The following is a 22,895-nucleotide window of genomic DNA, read 5'->3' as shown; positions in this document are numbered from 1 at the left end:
CGAATTGCTGCTATTAAGATGAATGTATTGCCAAAGATGTTGTTTTTGTTTCAAACACTACAGATTGTGGACAAGACGGAGTGCTTCCGGAAGTGGCAGAGAGATATCTCTAAATTTGTCTGGCAGGGCAAAAAGCCCAGAATTAAGTTTAAGATATTAACTGATGCGAAAGAAAGAGGGGGCTTTGCCCTGCCAGACTTAAAGTTGTACTATGAAGCCACAACTTTCTGCTGGCTAAAAGACTGGCTACTTCTCGAAGACACTGATGTACTGGATCTGGAAGGTTTTAACAATGCTTTTGGTTGGCATGCATACTTATGGTATGACAAGGTTAAGATCAATAAGGCCTTTAAGAACCATATTGTCAGGAAAGCAGTATTTAATGTCTGGACAAAATACAAAGACTTATTGGAAAATAAGACTCCGAGGTGGCTTTCGCCTCTGGAAGCTAAGGCCCGAAAAAGACCCAATATGGAGGCCAAATGGCCAAAATATTGGGAAATACTAGAAAAAGATGGAGACAATTGGAAACTGCAGAGTTTGGAGAAAATGAAGGATAAAGTGCGAGACTGGTTACATTACGCTCAGATTAAAGAAGTTTTTAAAAATGACAGAAAGTTAGGGTTCCAGGTGGAGAAATCGAAGTTGGAAACAGAATTGTTAGAACCAAAGACTAAGGTACTATCTAGAATGTATAACTTGCTGTTAAAATGGAATACACAAGACGAAATGGTTAAATCGGCTATGATAAAGTGGGCACAGGACATTGGGCATAACATTATGTTTGAGGACTGGGAAAGGTTGTGGACCACTGGGCTGAACTTCACCGCATGTAATGCTCTGAAGGAAAATGTAATGAAAATGATATATAGGTGGTACATGACCCCAGTTAAACTTGCCAAAATATACCATTCGTCTGATAATAAATGTTGGAAATGTAAGGAAAATGAAGGAACATTCTTTCATCTCTGGTGGACTTGCCCTAAAGTGAAGGCCTTCTGGGAAATGATATATAATGAGCTGAAAAAGGTATTTAAGTATACCTTCACTAAGAAACCAGAGGCCTTCCTTCTGGGTATTGTCGGCCAGAAGGTGTTAAAGAAGGACCGAACATTTTTTCTGTATGCAACAACGGCAGCAAGGATACTCATCGCTAAGAACTGGAAAACGCAAGATCTACCCACACTGGAAGAGTGGCAGATGCAGCTGATGGACTATATGCAACTGGCCGAGATGACTGGCAGAATCCGAGACCTGGGAGAAGAGAGGATCGAGGAAGACTGGAAGAAATTTAAGACGTATTTACAAAAACATTGTAATTTGGTTGAGTGTTAAGAAGGATGCTAGATTATAAATAACCGGCCACCACTAAATTAGATTTGAATTTGATGATAAGTGAGATTAAAGAAAACAAAAACCTTTTGGAGAATTGCTAGATTGTATTTAAATGAGTGGATATAAGATTGTAAACAAGTTGATAATTTGCTTGGAAAAACTTTTTAACGATGTAAGTGGGAGCGGGAGATGTGAGGGAGTCCAAAGAAGTGATGAAATCACGTTTTGATATAAGTAATGTTGTTTATTATTTGTGCATTTGTATCAAAATTTTTTAATAAATATTTATTTTTTTAAAAAAAGAATGATACCATTGGCTTTGTGCTTTCCTGTGGCAAAGTGACGAAGAGAGATAAACAACTTTTGCATTGGGGTGGGGAACCGCCAGGTCTTCTTGGGTTTCCTTTATCCCCCCCCCCCCACATCCTGTGGCCAGCATGACCAATGATAAAGGATGATTGTAGCCTAACAAATATCTGGAGAAATATTCTTTTTCTTTCTACACACCCACACACCCACCATTGATTGGTCTGTTATTTTAGTTGCGATGTTGACACTTCCATTTTGAATATTAGCAGCAAACATCTCCCCATCATAATTGAGCGCATATTTCCCCCCAGAAACAGCAGACAAAATTGCTTAATCACCAGCCAATAAAATATTCAAAGCAAGTCAAATGTTTTTGTGCCATTTCCAGTAGTGAGAAACTTTTACTGAAGCCTGAAGTGCCATTCAAGTGCTGGAGCTTCCACAGAAGAGCAATTAGCTCTGAATTAGTAAAGTCTCCTTCTAATTGCTTCCAGGTGTGACACATTTTGTACTTAAAACCAGGGATGAGAATCACATCTCTTCCTCCATACGCCCCCTTCTATATTTGTGCTCAGAGCAGGGATTCACAGGGTCTTCTTGACAGCTTCATGTGAACATTTGCTTAATTTTGTTTGGTTCTTCAAAATAATACTAATACTAATACGTCAGGGACAAGCTGGATACTGAAGAATGGTGGCTAGATTCTGATGGGTGGGCACCGGGAGAAGGTGGGGTTGGAGGCTGACTTTGAAGAAGGGACCTGTGATCTGGGGGAGCTAATAATAATAATAATAATAATAATAATAATAATAATAATAATAATAATTTATTTGTACCCCGCCCATCTGGCTGGGTTTCCCCAGCCACTCTGGGTGGCTTCCAACAAAGATTAAAAATACATTAAAATGTCACACATTAAAAACTTCCCTGAACAGGGTTGCCTTCAGATGTCTTCTAAATGTCAGGTAGTTGTATTTCTCTTTGACATCCAGCGGGAGGGCGTTCCACAGGGCGGGCGCCACTCCCGAGAAGGCCCTCTGCATGGTTCCCTGGAGCTTTGCTTCTCGCAGTGAGGGAACCGCCAGAAGGCCCTCGGCGCTGGACCTCAGTATCCGGGCTGAACGATGGGGGTGGAGATGCTCCTTCAGGTATACAGGACCAAGACTGTTTAGGGCTTTAAAGGTCAGCACCAACACTTTGAATTGTGCTGTAACAGCCAGGAGACCAGGGTCAGAGGCAGGTAAAGCTGCAGAATTGGTGGAGGAGGAATGAGAGATAGGACAGTCTGGTGTAGAGTCAAGAGTTTCCACACTCCTCCTCCTGCCCCCATCTCTCCTAGCTCCACTGACTCCTAAGACCATAAAAGGATGGAAATGGGAAAAGCAGAAAGTTACAGACAGGCAGTGTGTGAACCTGCTTGCTCGCAGCTCCGGTGGGGAAGATACATAAGCCGAGATTGGGGGCAGAGGCGGAACTAGCTGATCTGGCACTTGGAGTGGCGGGGGCCATGGGGGCAGGGTGAGTGTCCCAGAGGGCGGTGGGGAGGGAGCCGCACCCCTTTGCCAACAACCTTCCTCCCTTCCATCTTTCTTTTGACAGCTCGGGGGAGGTCCCCCCCAGGAAGCAGCCCAGGAGTGGGGGGTGATAATGGCGCCACCTGCCCGCATCTCCCAAGCTTCCCCTGAGCTGTGAAAATGAAGGGGGAAGGGGGGGAAAGCCTCCGGCAAGGAGGTGTAGCTCTTCTCCTTCCCCCAAGGGCTCGGGGTAGGCTTGGGAGTTGCAGGCAGGTGGCGCACCGAATGTCACCCCCCTCAGTGATGACACCTGGGCCGGACCGCCCCCCCGCCCCCTTCTCCGCCCCTGGTTGGGGGTGGGGCCTGTCTGTTGCTGCAACTGGCTCACTGGATGCTCACCTAAGAGTAGCACAGTTGGTAGATCATGAGATTCTTAATCTCATGGGTTGTGGGTTCAAGTCTCATGCTGGGCAAGAGATTCCTGCATTGCAGGAGGTTGGACTAGATGATCCTTGTAGTCCCATCTAACTCTACGATTTTTTGACGTAGGACTGAGAGACATGACTTTCCTAACTTGAAAGTGTACTTTTGACGACAACAACAACAACAATAAATTTTATTTATACCCCGCCCTCCCCAGCCAGAGCTGGGCTCAGGGCAGCTAACACCAATAAAATCACAGTAAAAACATAATTGGGGGAAAAGAGGAAGAAAAAAACAAACCCAATTTAAAATACAGGTTAAAATGTAATTTAAAATGCAGCCTCATTTTAAAAGTAGCCCATAGATCAAAACCATAAGGGGAGGGAAACATAAGGGTCAGACTGAGTCCAAACCGAAGGCCAGGCGGAACAGCTCTGTCTTGCAGGCCCTGCGGAAAGATGTCAAGTCCCGCAGGGCCCTAGTCTCTTGTGACAGAGCATTCCACCAAGTTGGGGCCAGTACTGAAAAGGCCCTGGCCCTAGTTGAGATCAATAGAGAGTTAATTCCTCATTCTGGACATTCCTCGCCTGTCATGGCCATGACGTCATCATCTTCATCATGGTCCAGTCTATGTGAAAACAAACCAATGTGAACCACATTGAAAAATCTTATTTGTGCATATAGCGGAGGAAGGGAAATAAATTTAATATTTATTTGGTAGTAAGTCCCACTTCTCTCAATGGGACGTACAATATTCTGACAAATATTAGCAGCTTTGGGTTTGATAGAACACTAGAAAGTTATAAGTATTGCAAACATCTACACACCTATATAGACACACCCTTGACATTTCCCCTGAGGTCGTTTCTTAATATCTAACGGCTTCTCTGAGTTCCCAATTACTCTTTGATGAATGTCACACCAGAAGTGGAAGCTCTAGACGTCTGCCAGTTTGGTTCATGATTCATTAGCAGACCCAACAGCAAAAGATCTTCCAAAAGATAGCCAGCCTTAATTCCGTATCAAAGATGTCTGGAGATCCTGTGAAAAAGATTTTAAATGTTTATCTGAAAGAGCAACACCAAAACGTTTGAAGTACCGTCATCCGTTGCTGCTAGTCAAAGATCTTTCAAATGGCAAAACAGAACCCTTTACAGAAGAAATGGATTATTCTGAGTTGCTAAGCAGCTGCCTTTAAGATAATAATCTTTTCCTATGTGGTTGACATAGGAAGCTGCCTTAAACAAAGTTACTATGTTTGTCCATCTAGCCTAGTAGTGTCTTCTCTGACTGGCAGTGGCTTTCCAGGGTTTGCAGCGCAAGTCTTTCCCCTCATGGTCTACCCAGTGATACCATACCAAGAATTGAAACTGAGGTCTTCTGCATGGAAAGCATGTGTTCTTGGCATGTAGGCTGTGCACACATGACCATTTACTCTGTGCACTCCCAATGCTTATACGTGAATCCACATACAGATGTTACCCATGAAGAAAAAGAAGAAGAAGAGTTTGGATTTGCGCTGCTCTGGTTTGCCAGAAGTGGCTTAGTCATGCTGGCCACATGACCTGGAAGCTGTACGCTGGCTCCCTTGGCCAAGAAAGCGAGATGAGTGCTGCAACCCCAGAGTCGTCCATGACTGGACCTAATGGTCAGGGGTCCCTTTACCTTTATAAGCAGCGAAGGCAAATGGGACAGTGCTACACCAGCCTAATTCTGACCTCAGAAACATGCCACCTGTTTTCCTTTTTACTTACAAGCAACTCTTGCTGTTTGCTTCTTCCTCCTAAGTCCCAGTTTTGCACCCTTGCAGAACTCAGTGGGCAGGAGGGGGAGGAGGAGGAGGAGGAGAAGAAGAAGAAGAAGAAGAAGAAGAAGAAGAAGAAAGCCAGAATTAGTTGACTCTGCCTGTCATTAGCTCTGCCTGCCATGTACTCTGAGTATACCTACCAGTAGCCTCCTAGCCTTCCACCCTACTAATCCTAATGGGCACCAGACACCACTTGGTACAAGTCTCCAACTCAAGAAGGAAAGCAGGGGTGATGAAGTGTCACAGCCCAAGACAAACGAGGGCTACAAACAGGGAATTGGTCCAAAATATGATCCAAATGCAAGTTCAGGCAGAAAGTCAAGGGGATCACAAAGCAGCCATGGGAGCCAAGGTTCAGCATCAAGGAGCCAGAAATATGTGTCCCCACCAACTGGGAGGCTCAAAAAGAAGAGTTGATGCACTCTGGCCTCCCAGGGCACATCCTAACCAGAGTTGCTGGTGATGATGGTGTTTCACGGATTCCTTGATCTCAAGGAGACTGCTGCTTGAGGAGCCCTTTAGTCCCAAAGTGCATGAATATTCGGGGTCTGCAAACAGGTACTATGTTGAGCCAGAGCCGGACTTTTTGATGCCGGCATCCTTGAGGGCATCAGCCTTTGTCTCTCATAGGGCTAGGATTTCTTCTTTCCCCTGAGGGCCTCTCAAGGTCCTTAGTCTGTGGGTTGTGCAGTTTGTCCTCTGAGGACTCTGTTTGGTAGTGGGTCAGGGAGAGACTAGAGCTAGCCTGGCTCAGTCTTTATGACAATAAATTATAAAGAATAAAACAAGAACTTTGAAGACTTCCCCACACTACAGCCAAGTTTTGTTGTTAGATGACATATGTCTGTGTCACAGCAGGGATCAATATTTAGGAGAGACATTCCTTCTTGAGTGAGAGCAACGGGGAGGCTTCTTCCTCGATGGGCCCTACAATGTACAGCTTTTTTCTAAGAACATAGATTTCAAATGAGTTAAAGGGTTCTTGTTATTTTAAAAGGCATGTTGCTCAATAAATCGAGGGGAACCAGTTTAGTTGATCCAAAGATTTGAAATGGTTAATCGAAAACTTTTGTTTGTTCTGTTGTTAACATCGTGTGTCTGGGTTTTTAGATTTGCAGTCCTTGCCAATTTGGTTTTTTTAAAAATAAACAAATCTCAATAACCCAAACATAGACAGAAATTCCCCTGAAAGCCTCTTATGGGAAAGATGGCAAGGGTGGAGAGAGAGGATTCAACCGAGGCTCTTGAGAGGAGGAGGGGGGAGTGTTTTGATTTGTAAGAATGAATAGGTCTTTTCCATGCTTCTGTGACCCAGAGAAGATGCTGATCTTCCAGAGGTGAGGTCTCTTTTATTGCAGCATGTGCCCCATCATCCTGAATTGTAGCCCTTGTTGTTGTTCTTGCTTTGTGAAATCATGATGACTAGGCAAAGCCTTTCTCACCTCTTCCTCCCCTGGGTCAAGGCAAGAATGTGGTGCTGCAAACACCAGCTAAACAGCCCAACGCTGACATTTTATAATGTGTACAAAAATGTGTATATTAGGGGAAAGTGTGCATGTAAATACATACATTTTAAGTGATGATAACATACAAAAACGCATTATATTAGGGAAATTTGCTTATAATAATGTGTATATTAAGAGAAATGTGTCCTAAAATGCAGACAAATTTAAAAATAATAATTTGGCGTGAATAACTGAATTTAAGATTAGAAAAGTAAGAAACCGAGGGAACCCAAAAATAACAGATTAGTCCATCTCTACTAGGGAAGGGCAAGATTTTTTTTAAAAAGAAAAGCCCACATTTAAAGGCAAATTTGCCTAATTTCCACTGTCTGAAACAAAATATCCTTCCAAATCTGCCTGTTTCTGAATTTTGTAACGGAGTTCTCCTTCCAACTAATATGTACTAAAATGCATATACTATAAATATATTACAAACAAACTTCTGCAGTGTCTAACGTAATAGGTGGGGTTTGGTAGTGAGTTTGTCAGCAGCATAAAAACCACAAAGGAAAGGGACTTAAGGACATTAAGAACTGCTTAGCAATCTTCAGCGAAGCATAAGAAGCAGTTGAATAAGTAACAACAGCTGAGACAACTAGGTAATTGCAGCCAGAAGATCAGATTTAATAAGGCCTGGTCTACACATGCAGAGGAATGAAGGGGTAGAGCCCATACCCTCACACCTTGCACAGATGGAAATGAGGTCAAACTTGTGACACCCCTATTTTTCATATGAAGGATCACTGCCCAAGACACCCTTCCCTCCAACCCCCCTCCATACCTTATGTGTTGCTGGAGGCTACTCCAGCTGCTGTATTCTTACTGTTCTATGAGCCAAGACGTTTGGTGTTCTTTAGATTAAGAAACATGAAAACTGAAATTGTTATTGGGGAAGCTTCTACCACCACCAGTGTTTCCCTGACTTTGAAGTTGTCGTCCTGTGAGATTCCTTGTGAGCAGGAACGTTCTCTCCTTAAGTCGGGGATGGAGAGGTGTTTTCAGCTCAATGGCCACATTCCTTTTTGGACCATCTTCCAGGTACCACATGCTAGTTGTGGGTGGAACCAGCAGATGGATGAATACAAATTTTATCTTTTGTGCAGTGGGCCAGTTTCTTCACTCTTGCACCCTGCTCTCTATTATCCACCCAGGCACGCACAAAGCATGATTAGTATTAAAGGACACATTCTAGCCAGGCAAAAACACTCAAGGATGGTGCAAAGCAGAGCCAGTGATGAGTGTGGTTTGGGGGAAGGAGCTGGGAAGAGCCGCGAGGGTCACAGAGAGATTCCTGGAGGGTTGCCTCCTGGGTCTGAAGTTCCTTATGCCTACTTTAAGTCCACAAGTCACCATCAACTGGACTTCACCCTGTCTTTATTGTGAACCTTGCCTTAGAAATCTATAGATGGACCTCAGCTGGTTAGAAGGGTGAGTGAGGAAACTTCAGAGCAAAAGTTATATCACTCCAAAGATCTGATCTAAGAAAAAGACGGGTTACAAAAAATGAAGAAACATTGTTTGCCTAATTCATATCTACTTGAATTAAATCATAAAGATGTGAAAGTGAAGTGCATTTCTACAGGTGAAGGGCCTGAGGTCCATCTTGTGGCCTTTGCACAAGTTTTCCCAAGCGACAGTGATGAATGCATCTTTGAAATTATCCATTTTTATGTTGATTCCCAGGAGGGAAAGTAGCAGAAACCAACAAATGAGAGGGAAGTTGCGGAGGGTTGATCTCTTAGGGCAACTGCAACATCACCCTACCTGTCTTGATCTGCCCTCACCCAGACTTCATTCTTACAACCAAGTCCAGCGTGTTGCAGCAATACCTGCCAACTTCCTTTCCCTTAGCCTCAGTGTTGTTATTGTAGAACTCAGCAGAGAGGAGGATGGGGACAAAAGGATAATTAATTGGCTCACTTAAGATATCACTGAGGAAATGACTCCATGGCAAAAAAATGGATTTTTCATCCCAAGGGAGGAAAAGATACGGGTTTTGCTCTGTTACAGTCCCATAATTAGAGATGGATGAATCTCCCATTTCCAGTTTCATTTTTCCAGCCTTATGTACAGTTTGCTACATTTCCACACCAGTTTGCAAGCTCTATTTAAAAGTTGGCAAAAAAAATTCTATTTTAATGCACAGCTTTCCTAATACCTAAATTTTGTATATAATTTTGCCCAACGTAATGCACTTTTATAGGTTATTTGCAGTAATATACACATTTTTGTGAGCATTTACCGATGTCTCTACAAGTCTTCAGGGTTGCTGCAGGCCAACATAGTTTTTTATACAGATGTACCTGGGTTTTCGAACAGCTTAGTTGTCGAACAAATCGGCTCCTGAACGCCACATACCCAGAAGTAAGTGAATGTCTGACGCAGCTTCTGCTTGAGTTCAGGAAGCTCCTGCAGCCAATCGGAAGCTGTGCCTTGGTTTTCGAATGGTTTCGGGAGTTGAACGTAATGGATTAGGTTCGAGAACCAAGGTGCCACTGTAAGTGAATTGTAAAAAAAATGGAGGGGTAGATTTTAAAGGATAGTCATGTTTCAGAGTGTGTGTATTGGTTTGGGAAGTGTAAATTGGGTCAGTTTGCATTCAGATATAAGCCACACAAATTTCTCCTCCACATTTCCACAACCCATTGAGAACTCTTCAAAATAAACCTCCCTAGGACTGGGTAGTAAATGAATTTAAGTAAATCTTAAATTTAATTTTGGAGAAGAGATGGAATCACTGTTTGAATATTTTCAGGTTCAGTATTATTATTTTTTTATCAGACTTGTTAAGACCACCAGGATCAGTATGCCGAGATCTTTCACAGTTTGAAATCAGAAAGTTGGAGGGGGAAAATGAGACATCTATTACCACCAGCGGGATAGCAGGCATTTTTACACAGAGGAAGGAAGTTGGCCTAGGATATATATTAAAATGAGAAAAGAGCCTGGGTGTTGTTTTCTGTAACACTTGCTTGGAGAAACAAACTTTATGAATGGCTTGCAGGTTATCCAAGCAGCCCAGAGGTGTTGCTTACATAATCGTTACCCATACTTATGAAATATGGCAGCATATTAGGGGGAAATAAAATGTAGAAAGCCACACAGAAGGGGTGTTCCAATAACCTCCTTCATTCACTGAAAAAGTGTGTAGAGCTTCACTTGCTGGCTTTGCTTTTGATTCATGGGGACAAAAATTTTTTTGATCAGAATACTAACAAGTCACGGAGAAAACTGCAGTTATTTTCACGAATATATGCATTTTATGCACACTTTACCCTAGCATATACATTTATGTATACATTGTGTGACCCGACGGCGACAGCCCCAGCCCCCAGGGATCATAAGGAATGAATAAAGACTTTGACAACATTATATGGAATTAAAATTAGGCCACAACTTTATTAAACTTCTGAATGTAGGAAGACCTTGGCTTAGGCCTTGGGTGTGTATCCCTCTCAGCCACCCATCAGGGGGGAACTGTCGGGAATTCAAGCCCATATCAGGAGAAACTGGCAACAATCCCAGGCACCCGGCTTGATTCCCTGTTGACCTCCCTGGCTGCATTTCCCAGCAAGCGCAGGCAAGGTCTCGATCGGCGATTCTTCTCAAACGTGAGAAGAACACCCCCCCTCTTTCCTGCCCCCCCCTGGCAGGGGAAAGAGATAGACAGAAACGTATTTACATGCTTTTATTTCTTATTTGCAGCGTTACAAAAAACATGACTGCTCTCTTCAAACTCCAGCAGTGTAGTAGCAAACACTTCCTGTACTTCCTGGACAGGAATAAACAGAAGAGCTCTGCGAGACATAAGTGTAGCAGGTAGCCCAGCCCATATCCCTGCACGCAGGGTAGTTCACTGATGACCTTTCAGTGTATGGCCAGTGACACCCATATATATAAAACCCCTTTAAGAGGGGGACCCTGGAATTGCCGTCGTGGGGGGATGAGTCACCACTTCACGCCTCCCCCCCCCAACAGCGAAGAAAAGACTAAAGGATTCCACCCAAGGCCATAACCGTCAAAGTTGTGATGAATTGCTACAGGGAAGACAAAACCTGCCAATGCAGGAAAATTTCTTCCCGGTCCTTCAACAGCAACCAGTCAAAGACCGTAGCATCGCCCGCTAAACAGGAAGAAAAAGTTAACCTGCATACAAGAAAACATTAAACAAAGGGAGGGTGTTGTTGTTTAGTCGTGTCCGACTCTTCGTGACCCCATGGACCAGAGCGCGCCAGGCACTCCTGTCTTCCACTGCCTCCCGCAGTTTGGTCAAACTCATGCTGGTAGGTTCGAGAACACTATCCAATCATCTCGTCCTCTGAAAGGGAGGGTAGGGAGGGTGAATCTCCAGAGCCGACTGCCTGGCTATTGTCGGCTCCACCCCTTATTTATAAATGGGGCTGGCCCCATCTCCGAGCAAGAAACTTGATTACTGAGGCTGGGCGTGAACCTCCAAAAATCCACACTGAGAGGCAAGCCAGCCCCTGTTTGCCAGTAAGCTCCCTGGGAACTGTAGCACCACGCGCTATCCTGCAAAGGGCACCCACAATGTAAAGTGTGAGTGCTCATTACATGGCTGGACAACTGCACTGCGAAATACAGAGAAGTGTGAATGTCAAAGGATGTCTGTGTTTTAGTTTACACACAGTTTCAGAAAGTGCAAATTTGGTAGGTTCGCCTTTAATGTGAAATAAATGGAATCCCTCCCCTCCATCTCTAGCTACAACTTTCTGTTGCAGTTCCCACATATTTCTATAGCTGCCAAAGCATCCAGTTCACTGGAGTGAAATGAACTAAGTTCAGCAAGGACGCCTACATCAAGATTAAGAGGCACTAGTTACAATGATTGATTGCCTGAATGAATGGTCAGGTAATAAAATAAAAAAGTGCTTTAAAGAAATTAATGGATACTCTTTAAAACAAGCACACCAGGCAGAGACTTAGATAATGCTCTAACAGCACTATTTGACAAAAAAATATATGTATGCCACAAAGTAAAGAAAAATATATGGACGCTACAAATTTTTGAGAAAGGCAGAAAGAGATCTAAAAAGCAAACCCACCCAGCTAAATTGCAGCATTACGGAAGCTATTAAAAGAAGGGGGGAAAGGACATAATTTACAAAGTGGATTGCAAATCCAAATGTGGAAAAACCAAAAAAAAGCATAAATAATGGCAGCTTAAACGTAAGAAGAGAATGGAATTTGTGAAGGAACTGCAAGAATTTTGGAAAACACACAAAGAGACATAAAAGCCACCGCAGTGAAAGACATTCATTAAAATGTCACAAGTGATTGAGTCAAACAACGGATTTGTTGTATCTGTTTTCACTGAAGAGGGTGTTAGCAACAAGCTTCCTGCACCTGTATATAATCAATTTGTGATAGATCTCCATATTTACAAAACCATAGGAGAGGTTCCAGGGTAAATTGATAGTTTAAGCAGCAACATGTCGCCAAAAACAGATGGCATCTCGCAAGGACGTTTGAAGAAACTCTGATATGAAGTTGCCATCTACTAGTGCCAATAAGCAGCCATGATCACCAACTTTTATTTTCATTATTACTTTCCCCCCCTTCCATCCAGCAGAGCTTCACTGCTACTGAAGGGAAATGAACATAATGGTCACAAATCTAATACATTCAGTATTGGCACAGTTCATCAGAAATCCAGTTGCAGCAGACGTAACTTAAACTTAACAAAAACTTATAATAAGACTAAACTTAACACTATATACAGAACAGAACACTACACCCGAACAAAGAGATTGAAAAAAACACATAAGTGCAACCCAGGCTCCTTCTGGCCTATTATAGTCAGACCTTGACAGAAGGATAACAGAACCAATTTAAACCAGCTTTACTCAGCTTCTCAGAAGGAATAACCCAAACAAGAACCTTCTTCCACACAGAGAAGAAACCTTCCAGAACCCTCTTGAACTAAGCAGAACAGGAAAGATCTCTACACATCAGATCAATACTTTCTGTACTAAGAAATGCAAACTGACAGTAATGGCACCAGGTGTGACCAGGTAAAAATATAAGTGTTCTAAAGTCGCCCCAAACAGCTGGTCTTTCTGCTTTAGAATGTTGTGTCACCTGACATCATTGTGACATCAGGTGGAGTAGGGGAAATAAGAATCTGCTCTTTCAGCTCCCCATCCCTGATCTATCTAGTAATTACCAAAAACTAAACTCCTAACTAAAACTAAACTCATTATTACATTTATATCCAGGGAACTCCGGGTGGTGTACATTGTTCCCCCCCCCCCGTCCCGATTTTATACTTAGAATCATAAATTGCAGAGATGAAAATGACTCCAAGAGTCACCTGGTCCAGCCAGCTGCAATGTGGGAATAGCCTGCCTGTGAGGTAGGTTAGCCCCAAGGTCCCCCTGTGAACTTAATGCCTGTGGGGACTTATTTTCCTAGATTATAGTCCAACACTAACCACTCCATCACACTGGTTCTTTAATATTGACCCTTATTTCCAAGTAGTGCTAACTCTTGTTCTTAGAGGCTCCAGAAATGAGCACAAATAAAAGCAACCAACATGGCTCCAAAAATATGTATTAAATCCACGTTAATTCCATTACACCTCCAGCAATGCAGGCCATGTTTTGGCAAAATAGAAATAAAAACCATTCTGGGTGGAGTTAAGTAGGATTAGAAAATTGTCTTAAGATAATTCTCTTTCAGGTTCACACTAGTAAATGTTCCGGGGATATTTTTGAATGCCCACATCCATTCTGATTCAAAGATTATTAACCCACTATTTGTTTAGTCCCAATTCTTTTGCACATATTGAGAGTATTAAATAGATCTTTGTTATTAATTTAACCATTTTGCTCAAGAAGATGTTCATATGAGGTTTTTTCACATGGTAACCCACAGTTAGCTTTGAGTTCTACTATTTGTCTCAGTTGGAAAAAAAAATGAAATAATAGTGAGCATCTATGATTGAGTATTATTGCTGCCTGTTCATATGAAATGATTTGATCCTGCTCAAATCAGCTACTACAGTATAATTGCTTGTCTATGAAACAGTTTCTTAAAACTGGAGATAATGTTGAAAATATTTTTTTTGAATTTTTTTTTTTTTTGAATATTGAATATTTTTCCTTTTAGTCTATTCAATGTACTTTAGAATGTTCCCCCTTATGTTGCCCCTTTCCTCCTTCACGTCATTTTTCTTTTTTCTTCCCCCTTTCTACTTCACTTGTTTTCTTTTTTCTTGACAAGCAGGTCTGTTTGATGTATAATGGTCTTGGCTACAAAGTGTAACAATATGATATTAAACAAATATTTAACAAACTTGGGGATAAGGTAGCGTCAGAGCAGGGCAAGACAACCTTTCACTAACTGCGGACTGATATTTCAAGCCTGGTTCCAAGAATGGCTCAAATGTAATTTACTGTCGCATTCAGTAATGGTTAAGCACGCTCTATAAATCAAATGCCTTTATGTGTGGAACATTTTAGAAACCCATTGTGTATGTTTCTGTTCCAACATATATCTGCCTGATCCACAGCTAAACAAGGACCCCCACCAATGCAGGAGCTCATGTTATTGACAAGGAGGGAACCAAAGATGACCAGATCCCATGATGACCTTTATACACCAATTGCTCTGTTTTCTAGGGATAGTCCCTATTTCTGTATTTTCGGAAGATTTTATGGGCATCCTTTGCCAGCCTGCTGCTCTCCAGTTGCTGTGGCACAAAGAGTGCTGGAAACTCATTACTTGTGGGTAGGGATGATGGGAATCAGTTAAATTTGCATTCAAAGGTGAACCTGCCCAGTTTTCACTTTCTGAAACAGTACATGAACTGAAGCTCAGCCATCCTTTGAAATTTGCGCATCTCCGGATTTTGCCATGCAGTTCTCCAGACAAATCCATCTGTGTTTTTGTTTTTAATGGTGGGATGGACATAAAATGCATATACTGGTGAATCTGCCTCACATCAGAGAATACAGTGGTACCTCGGGTTAAGTACTTAATTCATTCCGGAGGTCCGTTCTTAACCTGAAACTGTTCTTAACCTGAAGCACCACTTTAGCTAATGGGGCCTCCTGCTGCCACTGCGCAATTTCTGTTCTCATCCTGAAGCAAAGTTCTTAACCCAAAGTACTATTTCTGGGTTAGTGGAGTCTGTAACCTGAAGCATATGCAACCTGAAGCGTATGTAACCCGAGGTACCACTGTATTGCTCTGCAAAAAACGTGTGCTAAATAATTTTCATGTGGACTTTAAAAATCAACCCACTAAGTGATGTGGAAATGTATAGAATGGAACTTAAGACAGGAAAAATGGGAAACAGAGAGAAACTGAAATTCCCTACTTGCAAGTCGGCTTGGGGAAGAAGACACAGAGCCTTGCTTTCTGATTTAGATATATATTGGTTACTGAGAGTGACATGTGGAAAATCCTGGTGTCAGCCCACTCTCCTGTGTGTTTTGGATAAGAATGGAAAGGATCTGTTTGCGTCTCAAAGGCTACTTCTCTCACATTTGGACATGGCAGGCTGAACATTGACACTCCATGCCTGATTGGATCAAAACAAATGCAACCCAAATGGCGATGTGAAATGGTGATTGGCTTTGGGCATCTTAGACTAGCTGATGTTGTGCACATCTCTTTGAAACAACTGCGTATTTTCACAGGAGGGCTCCTCAGCTAGATGGGCCTATCTTTATCCATTTGAGTGATTTTATTTTGCTTTTTTTTTTAAAAAAAAGATCTTAGCAAATTCATATTTCCAAGAATTCCTCGGAGAAGGATGAGTTCTCACTCATTAGGGCTGCTGATGAGTGGGATCTTTGTTCCCGTCCTCTGCATGTTTTCATGCTTTTAAAAGGAAATGTCACATATGTCAGGCACTGTGCCGGCCAAAGAGAATGTAGGCATTTGGTTGCACTCCTAGCCTTGGGAGATACAAAAGATGAAGGGTGTGTGGAATTGCTACCCCAGCCAACCTCCCAGTTTCTCCATGAGCATGAATGCAGTGCTCTTATTTTCACTGCTAGAGGGGAAATGTCATGTGGAAATCAAAAGATTGCACATTCTTTGAGCATGATGTGTACAAGACTCTCTGAAGCTATGTGACTGACACGCAGCCGATCAGCCGGCCTCCCTCAGCCCCGCTGGCTGTTTTGCAGTTGGTGGCTTTGTCACTTTTGATCGATTCCCAGTGCTTTTTCCAATAGTCGGCTGAGTTCCAGAGTCCAAAAGCAAATGGGAGATTGCGTCTGCTTTTTAAAGTGCTAAATGCATTTTATGAGCTAGGAACTCTCCTCTCATTTTCCACTCGCCACCTCTTTCGCCACTTCCTCTTTCTGCAGTCCCCATTTTTCTTCTCTGGCCTGCTCACCTCCTTGGGCTACAGCATGGGTAGGCAAACTAAGGCCCAGGGGCTGGATCCGGCCCAATCACCTTCTAAATCCGGCCCGCAGATGGTCCAGGAATCGGTATGTTTTTACATGAGTAGAATGTGTGCTTTTATTTAAAATGCATCTCTGGGTTATTTGTGGGGCCTGCCTGGTGTTTTTACATGAGTAGAATGTGTGCTTTTATTCGTTCATTTTTTCCCTTCAAAATATAGGACACCCCCCCCCACAAGGTCTGAGGGACAGTGGACTGGCCCCCAGCTGAAAAAGTCTGCAGACCCCTAGGCTACAGGGCTGGTTCTGCCATGAGAGGCAGATGCTGAAGGGGTAGGTCAGCAATTCCCCCCTCCATCTCCCTTGAGACACCTAAGGAAGCTAGCCTGCTGTCCTGAGATGAAGCGAAGTCTGCTGCCCCATTGCCGGTGTTGAGGTAAGATTTACCTGAATCCTGAATCTTGAAATATCAAGTCTGAAAGGTTAAGTCTGCCATCTTGATTCAAAATGGCATCCAATTTCATCCTAAAATAGATGAAAACCTGTCCCCATCGTGCAAAATTGGCTTAAGACGTCTTACGAGGTGTCCAAATGCATAGTGAACAAACAGACAAGCTTGTTAAATGTGCAGTAGATAAAACCACGCCAGATTGGGGGGATCTGAGCTTGGGCAGAGTCAGGTAGAGCCAGCCCTGTTTTGCTGTGGTTTGGGCCTCCTAAAGCAATCTGGGACTGTCAGAGGCAGAAAGAAGGTGAGGCAGGCAGCCCCACCACAGGGAATAAACTACAGAAGCAAAGCCCGGCAGGATTGAATCCTGCTGAGCATAGAATTTGATTTTGCAGGCCCCTGTGCTTTGCAAATGCATTCTTAGCGGGGAAGGCGCTTGTGAAGGGACACCCTGCAGGCTCGAACCCTCCTTCTTTTGGTGACACAGTGTCTCTAGCCCCCTTCCAACTGTATTTTTTACTCAGGGTTGAAAAAATTCTAGTGAAACATTAGCCCCACCCCTGAACTGATTTGGGGGCAGATCGGGGGGCGGGGGGGGGGTAGGGGGTCCCTGGGTTGTGGGAAGCTGTCCATAGCCGTAATTGATAGATCCTCCATACACTGAGAGATCCTTGACTGGCACCTTTTCCTCTGTTACTTGGATCTTGGCTGCTACTCAGGATAGGACAATGATACCCTGACCATTGGGGGCTGTATTCTTGCCCTGCATCAATTTTTTTATGATGGGGCCGAGAAAACCTATTTTTTTTAAAAAAATCTCAACCTGTTGGATAGGCTTTGCTGCAACACAGGGTCTGACTCTTGCTAATAGCAAATGCCAGAAGGCAGCCTCTCTTAACGTCCAGATACAGCGTTAATTACAATGATTCTGCCAACCTGGAAATGTGGCTCTATGAGTTGGTGGGAGAAGAGACACAACAGATGGCAAATCCCCCTTGCAGCTCTCGGGAGGTTGCAGCATTAATTAATTAATTGCAGAGGCCCTAAATGAGCAACACATGCCACAGTTAAAAACGGGATCTGCAAAACAGAATTCTTTTGCCATTATTTGCTAGGGATGGGATTCATTCGTTTTGGATTACGATAACTAGTGAATGCTAGGATATGTTAGTTTTCTACCTCCCTGTGGTCAGTTCCCACACTGCATTCGTAGTATGCCTGAGACCACTCAGTAATCACATGGTTCCCTTGGAATGAAGGGGACTTAGCTTTGCTTTAGATCTTCCCTTTGAAGAGTTATATGTGCTCCTTTATTACATTTCTGCAACAATGTTAAACCATTAATTAGAATAAACTACATCACCTTGGGGAAAGCCGAGGTGCAAAGGGTAAACATGTCTTTATTCATGTACTTACACACCAAACCCTCCCCATTATTGCATAACAACAACACAAAAATGTGGGAGAGGGTGGGTTTGTAATAAGCTTACCTGTTAGATTAGGGAGGCCAGAAGATGGAAGAGTCAACAATCCTTTTATGACACATAGTTCCCCTCCCATTTGTCCCTCCCGGCCGGACGTCTCCTGAAGAAAAAGAAAATGTGTTGATGCAATATAATTGCCTGTGTATTTACCAAGTCAAATTTGGGAAGCTAGATTCAAATGTTGAGGATCTGGGGACCTAGGGGTGTTGATTAACTTTGCTCAATGCATCATTGAACTGTTATGCCAGGGCTGGGCAGGAGATCAGAATCTATTGCTTTAGTGGGGAGTGGCCAGCCCACCAGGCTTCCCCATTTGACCTGCAAGGCTACTTGGCCCAAGGCAGATCCACAAGGCTGTTTGGTCCAAGCCATGACCACGTGCCCTACAACTGACATCATATACAAGATGAATGGAATTAGATCAGCAAGGGGTTCCCCACCTGCCATTACAGGCAACTCCCCATTTTCATGGGGTTTTGTTCCAAGGCACCATGTGTGTTGGCAGGATGACTTGAATGCGCACAAATGGGGAGCTGCCTGTATTTTAACGGAAGAACCATCCCCCCACATCAAAGATAGATTTTCAGAATCCTGATTGAGAAGTAGGTTTGCACTTGGACATTGCAGTGTACGGCTTGTTGTCTACAGCAGGCAGCGGTCTCAGTTTCCCCATTTAGGTTTTTGCTCCAGCGGCTGAGATCTTTCAAACCCTGCTTGTGTGATGCACTGAATATTACAGAGACCTGGTCCTCCTCCCTCCTCCATGTACACACCGAGAAGGAATGAAGGAGTCTTGACTGTACATAATCTAGAAAGCAATGGGAGGTGAATTGTAGATTTCTAACTTATCAGTGTTGCTCTGGAAAAATAATAACAAGAAGAACAGGCCATTGTGAGCCTCCAAATCCAGAGGAACATTTAATTGGGAATAATTTCCTCAGAGCAACCACCAGCAACCTGAAAAAAGCAGGCATGGCTCCTATTCAACCCAGGCACTCTTGAATGGCATGTAATATGTTCAGTCCTGTCAGTGCAACAACCAAAGTACTTGTCATGCTGCTTACCCTTAGTATCAGTCCCCCCCCCCTCCCTTTCTGCTTTGCTCTGTGCTGCTCTTCCTCCGAAACTCTGTGTGTTAACAGCTTGGTGACAGGCTGTTGCTTGCTAATTGGGAATCTCAGAATGGAATTACAACAACCAAATTTTCTCAGGCTGGACTCCGATGGCAGCCTGTGTGTTCAAACCTGAATGATCTTCCTTGCACTCTTAATAAGGGCCTCGTGCTGTACCTGTCAGTGCTGCTCCTCAGTGAGTGGTGAGTTTTAAGGGCTCACTGAGAGAACATTTAGAGATCCTTTTGTGTTGGGGAGAGGAACACCCAAGTGGATTGTAATTGGTCTGTCAGGGTTTTTTTGCTTGTCACTGGAGGTGTAAACATAAAAAGGCACTGACTGGGGAAGGAGAGCTGGGAGTTCATTTGATCCAGAACGAGGAAGAGCAAGTGAATCTTCCTGGGCTGACCTTGAGAGGTCCGACTCTGAATTAACTTGCTTCCAGCCTATGAATGATGCTGCTGTCAACATCACCTGCAGAATTTGCACCCCTAAGTGCAAGTTTACTCTCCGTGGCTGCATTCATAGGGCAGTTTATTCCATTTCCCCAACTGTTAATTTCACAATATACTTCCAGAAATATAGAGGAATATAAGGCAAGGCTGCAGTCATACAACAGTTTATTCTCCTTCCCCAAAATTTCCCTAACTGTTAAATTTCACATTATATTTGAGCCTTCGCATGGAATGTAGCAGAAAAAGTGCAAGTTTAGTGCACATTTCAATGTCATTTGCTTCCAGGTGGAAAAAAATCTGCTTGCAAATAACACAGAAATTAGTGCTAAACTTTATGTTTTAGGGAAAAAAAGGCAAGGAAGGACAGCTAGAGGTGTCTGGGATAGTGGAAAAAGTGTATAGGGATATGTTTTTCTCCCTTCCTCAGAATACTACAACCTGGGTTCATTGAATGAATGTAACTGAATGCTGGAAGAATCAAGACAGACACAAGAAAATACTTATTCACGCATCACCTAAATAGTTAACTTAGAGCCATCTTCATTGTTACATGTATTTTTGTTCCTGGTCCCATGATATCTGCCTGTGACATGGGTATTAAAAAGCAGTGAATATTTTTAAGAGTTTTTTTTTAAAAAAATGGTATGCATGCCTATGTTTGGGTTCTTGATTAAAGAACCTAAACTAGTCAGTGTGGACAGACACCGTAGTTACTTTTGTCCTACAGCCTGAAAATGAAGGGCAAATTAGGCCAATCCTCTGCCAACTTCTCAGGATATAAGAACAACATTTTTTCTCTCTGGAGAACATACCTAGCGTTACATTGGACCTCAAGATAAAGCTATATCCACCATTAAGGCAGAGAATTCCTTGATGACAAAGGGTTAAAGTCATTTGAGGAAAATAGCTGTCTCCAGTACCTGCTTCTCAGTGGATGAAGGAGTTATAAGGGTCAGGAAGCCTTTAAAGACTTTGCTTGTGCTAGCAAACCTTGTTTCCCATTGTGCTTGATCAAAACTTTAGAGTCAACCTAACTGACCTCCTTGTGGTTCCAGAAGAACTGAACCCATATCCTGGAAGGCAATAAGCAATGTTCTTCCTCCCTGCTAGCCTGTCAGCCCAAGCCAGATTTGCAGAATCACTGTGATCAAAGGAATCTCACTTGGAATGCAGACTCATAGTGGCTCCAGTGGAAATCTACCAGGAATGAAATTTGAGGGGTGTGAGGGTGGGGAGGGTTGCCCAGGGAGATACCGTTGCTTATGAAAGCCAATGATGGATGCCCCATTTGAATTTTGTGGGCTGGCTTTGAAGAGCAACACCCGGGAGGTCAGATCCTTATCAGGCTTTCTTGCACCAGCAGACTGAGAGGCTTGATAATATATCTGAAGAGCTGACTTTGTTGTCACATGCTTTTCTGTCTCTGGTCCCATGATATCAGACTCCCCCGCCCCCCCTCCATGTGAATTGCTTGTATTCTTACATTCTGACCCTTGCCAGAAACCCAACAAGCAAATTTGCATTTTCAAGCATGATATTTCCCCCCAAACTGCATAGTTTGGCGGACTAGAAAAGAGGGTTTTTTTGGCAAGCTGTTTCATTATGATAAAGGGCAGAGCAAGAATTCTTTTGGACTGGCTAGGAGACTAGCCATATGCTTTTTTCGCAAAACATTTGACAGGGTGGGGACCTGAAAACTGGCATTTTTTAAAAAAAATGTGGAATGCCCTTCTCTTTGTCAACCATGAAGTAGAACCATCGGTTGTACCAGATGTCATGTGGAGACTTACCTGTTTGCTCAGGTTTTGTGTTTGTATCTTTTGAATTTCTGTTTAATCCACTTTTATTTGCTTTTTATCACTGTTTTACTAATTTTATATTGTGTTTTTTGACATATAGAGAGAGAGTTAGAGAGATGTTTGAAATAGCAAGCAGTATATAAATACTTTAAAATATAATAAATAGCAAGACTTCTGCTGGATCAGATCAAAAATTAATCTTGTTTGGAATAAAGCTATGTACTAAAGGGCCCTGAAATTTCTCTAACCTACCAGGAATTGCTGAAGAATTGAAGCTGAGACCTTCTGCACGTGCTCTGCCACTGCTCTCTCCCCACACAGCTGCTTTCTCAAAAAAGACCTTGGACATTGAGAAAGTACGCAACTGGTTCCATGCACAATATCAGGAGCTGCTGATATCTGTGCATAGCTGCCCAGTGTATTGAGCCACTAAAAGCAGGTGACAGCTTTGGGGTGAAGTGGCCTTGTGCCCTGCATGGAATCTGCCCATTGAATCCTCCTGGACAAGGAGCGCTATAAGAGAGCTTCCTGCACATGTTAAGCCATACCTGGGCAACAAAGTCTTACTTGAGCTCCTGTGGGTTTCTGTATTCTTGGTTTATTTATTACAGTGGTACCTCGCAAGATGAATGCCTCGAAAGACGAAAAACTCGCAAAACGAAAGAGTTTTTCGTTTTTTGAGTTGCTTCGCAAGACGGATTTCCCTATGGGCTTGCTTCGCAAGACGAAAACGTCTTGCAAGTTTGTTTCCTTTGTCTTGCAAGTTTGTTTCCTTTTTCTTAAAACTGTGCATTCACTTCGAGGAGCAACTCATAGCACGCGGTGTGGTAGCCTTTTTTGAGGTTTTCGAAGACTTTGGTGATTTTTGAAGCTTTTCCAAAGTCCGTGCTTCGCAAGACAAAAAAATCGCAAGACGAAAAAACTCGTGGAACGAATTAATTTCGTCTTGCGAGGCACCACTGTATTGCATCCAGGAGGTCAAGGTAACATACATAGCTCCCCCAGATTGCATTCTCACAACAAACCTGTGAGGTAGGTTAGGCTGAGAGACAGCGAGTACCTAAACGTCACCCAGTGAGCTTCATGGCTGAGTGGAGATTTGAATCCTGGTCTCCCAGTTCCTCCAATGACTCTCCTGTCCTGACTTCTTAGTTCCTCTTCAGTCTTATCTCCTGGCTTATATTTTGGTTCTTACTTGCTGTTCAGATGATTGGCTTTGTCTTTTGGCCTCCTCATTTCCAGCTCCTAGCCCACCTCAGATTGCTGCCCATGGCCTAGTCCTGTTGCACCCACCTCCATCTCTTCCCCATTATATTGAAACTAC

At 43.2% G+C, this 22,895-nt stretch overlaps 2 long non-coding RNA genes across 2 annotated transcripts in view; one reads left to right on the top strand and one right to left on the bottom strand.

The window, feature by feature from the left end:
- The window catches only part of LOC310832270, a 54,916-nt gene extending 45,655 nt beyond the window's left edge, over positions 1-9,261 (top strand). Inside the window, exon 3 of the long non-coding RNA XR_014558228.1 lies at positions 9,191-9,261. This is a non-coding gene — a long non-coding RNA (uncharacterized lncRNA). The remainder of the gene's footprint in view (positions 1-9,190) is intronic.
- Positions 3,561-19,322, bottom strand: LOC310832263. Its single transcript, XR_014558220.1, has 4 exons — positions 18,212-19,322; positions 9,197-9,388; positions 4,409-4,622; positions 3,561-4,209 (listed from the first exon to the last, which is right to left on the bottom strand). It is a non-coding gene; the product is annotated as an uncharacterized lncRNA (long non-coding RNA).
- Positions 19,323-22,895: the final 3,573 nt, after the last annotated feature.

The sequence above is a fragment of the Podarcis gaigeae genome, assembly GCF_964106915.1.
Source record: "Podarcis gaigeae genome assembly, chromosome: 15".
Lineage (NCBI taxonomy): Eukaryota > Metazoa > Chordata > Lepidosauria > Squamata > Lacertidae > Podarcis > Podarcis gaigeae.
The sequence above is the reverse complement of the archived record's forward strand: the minus strand, read 5'-3'. Positions and strand labels throughout refer to the sequence as shown.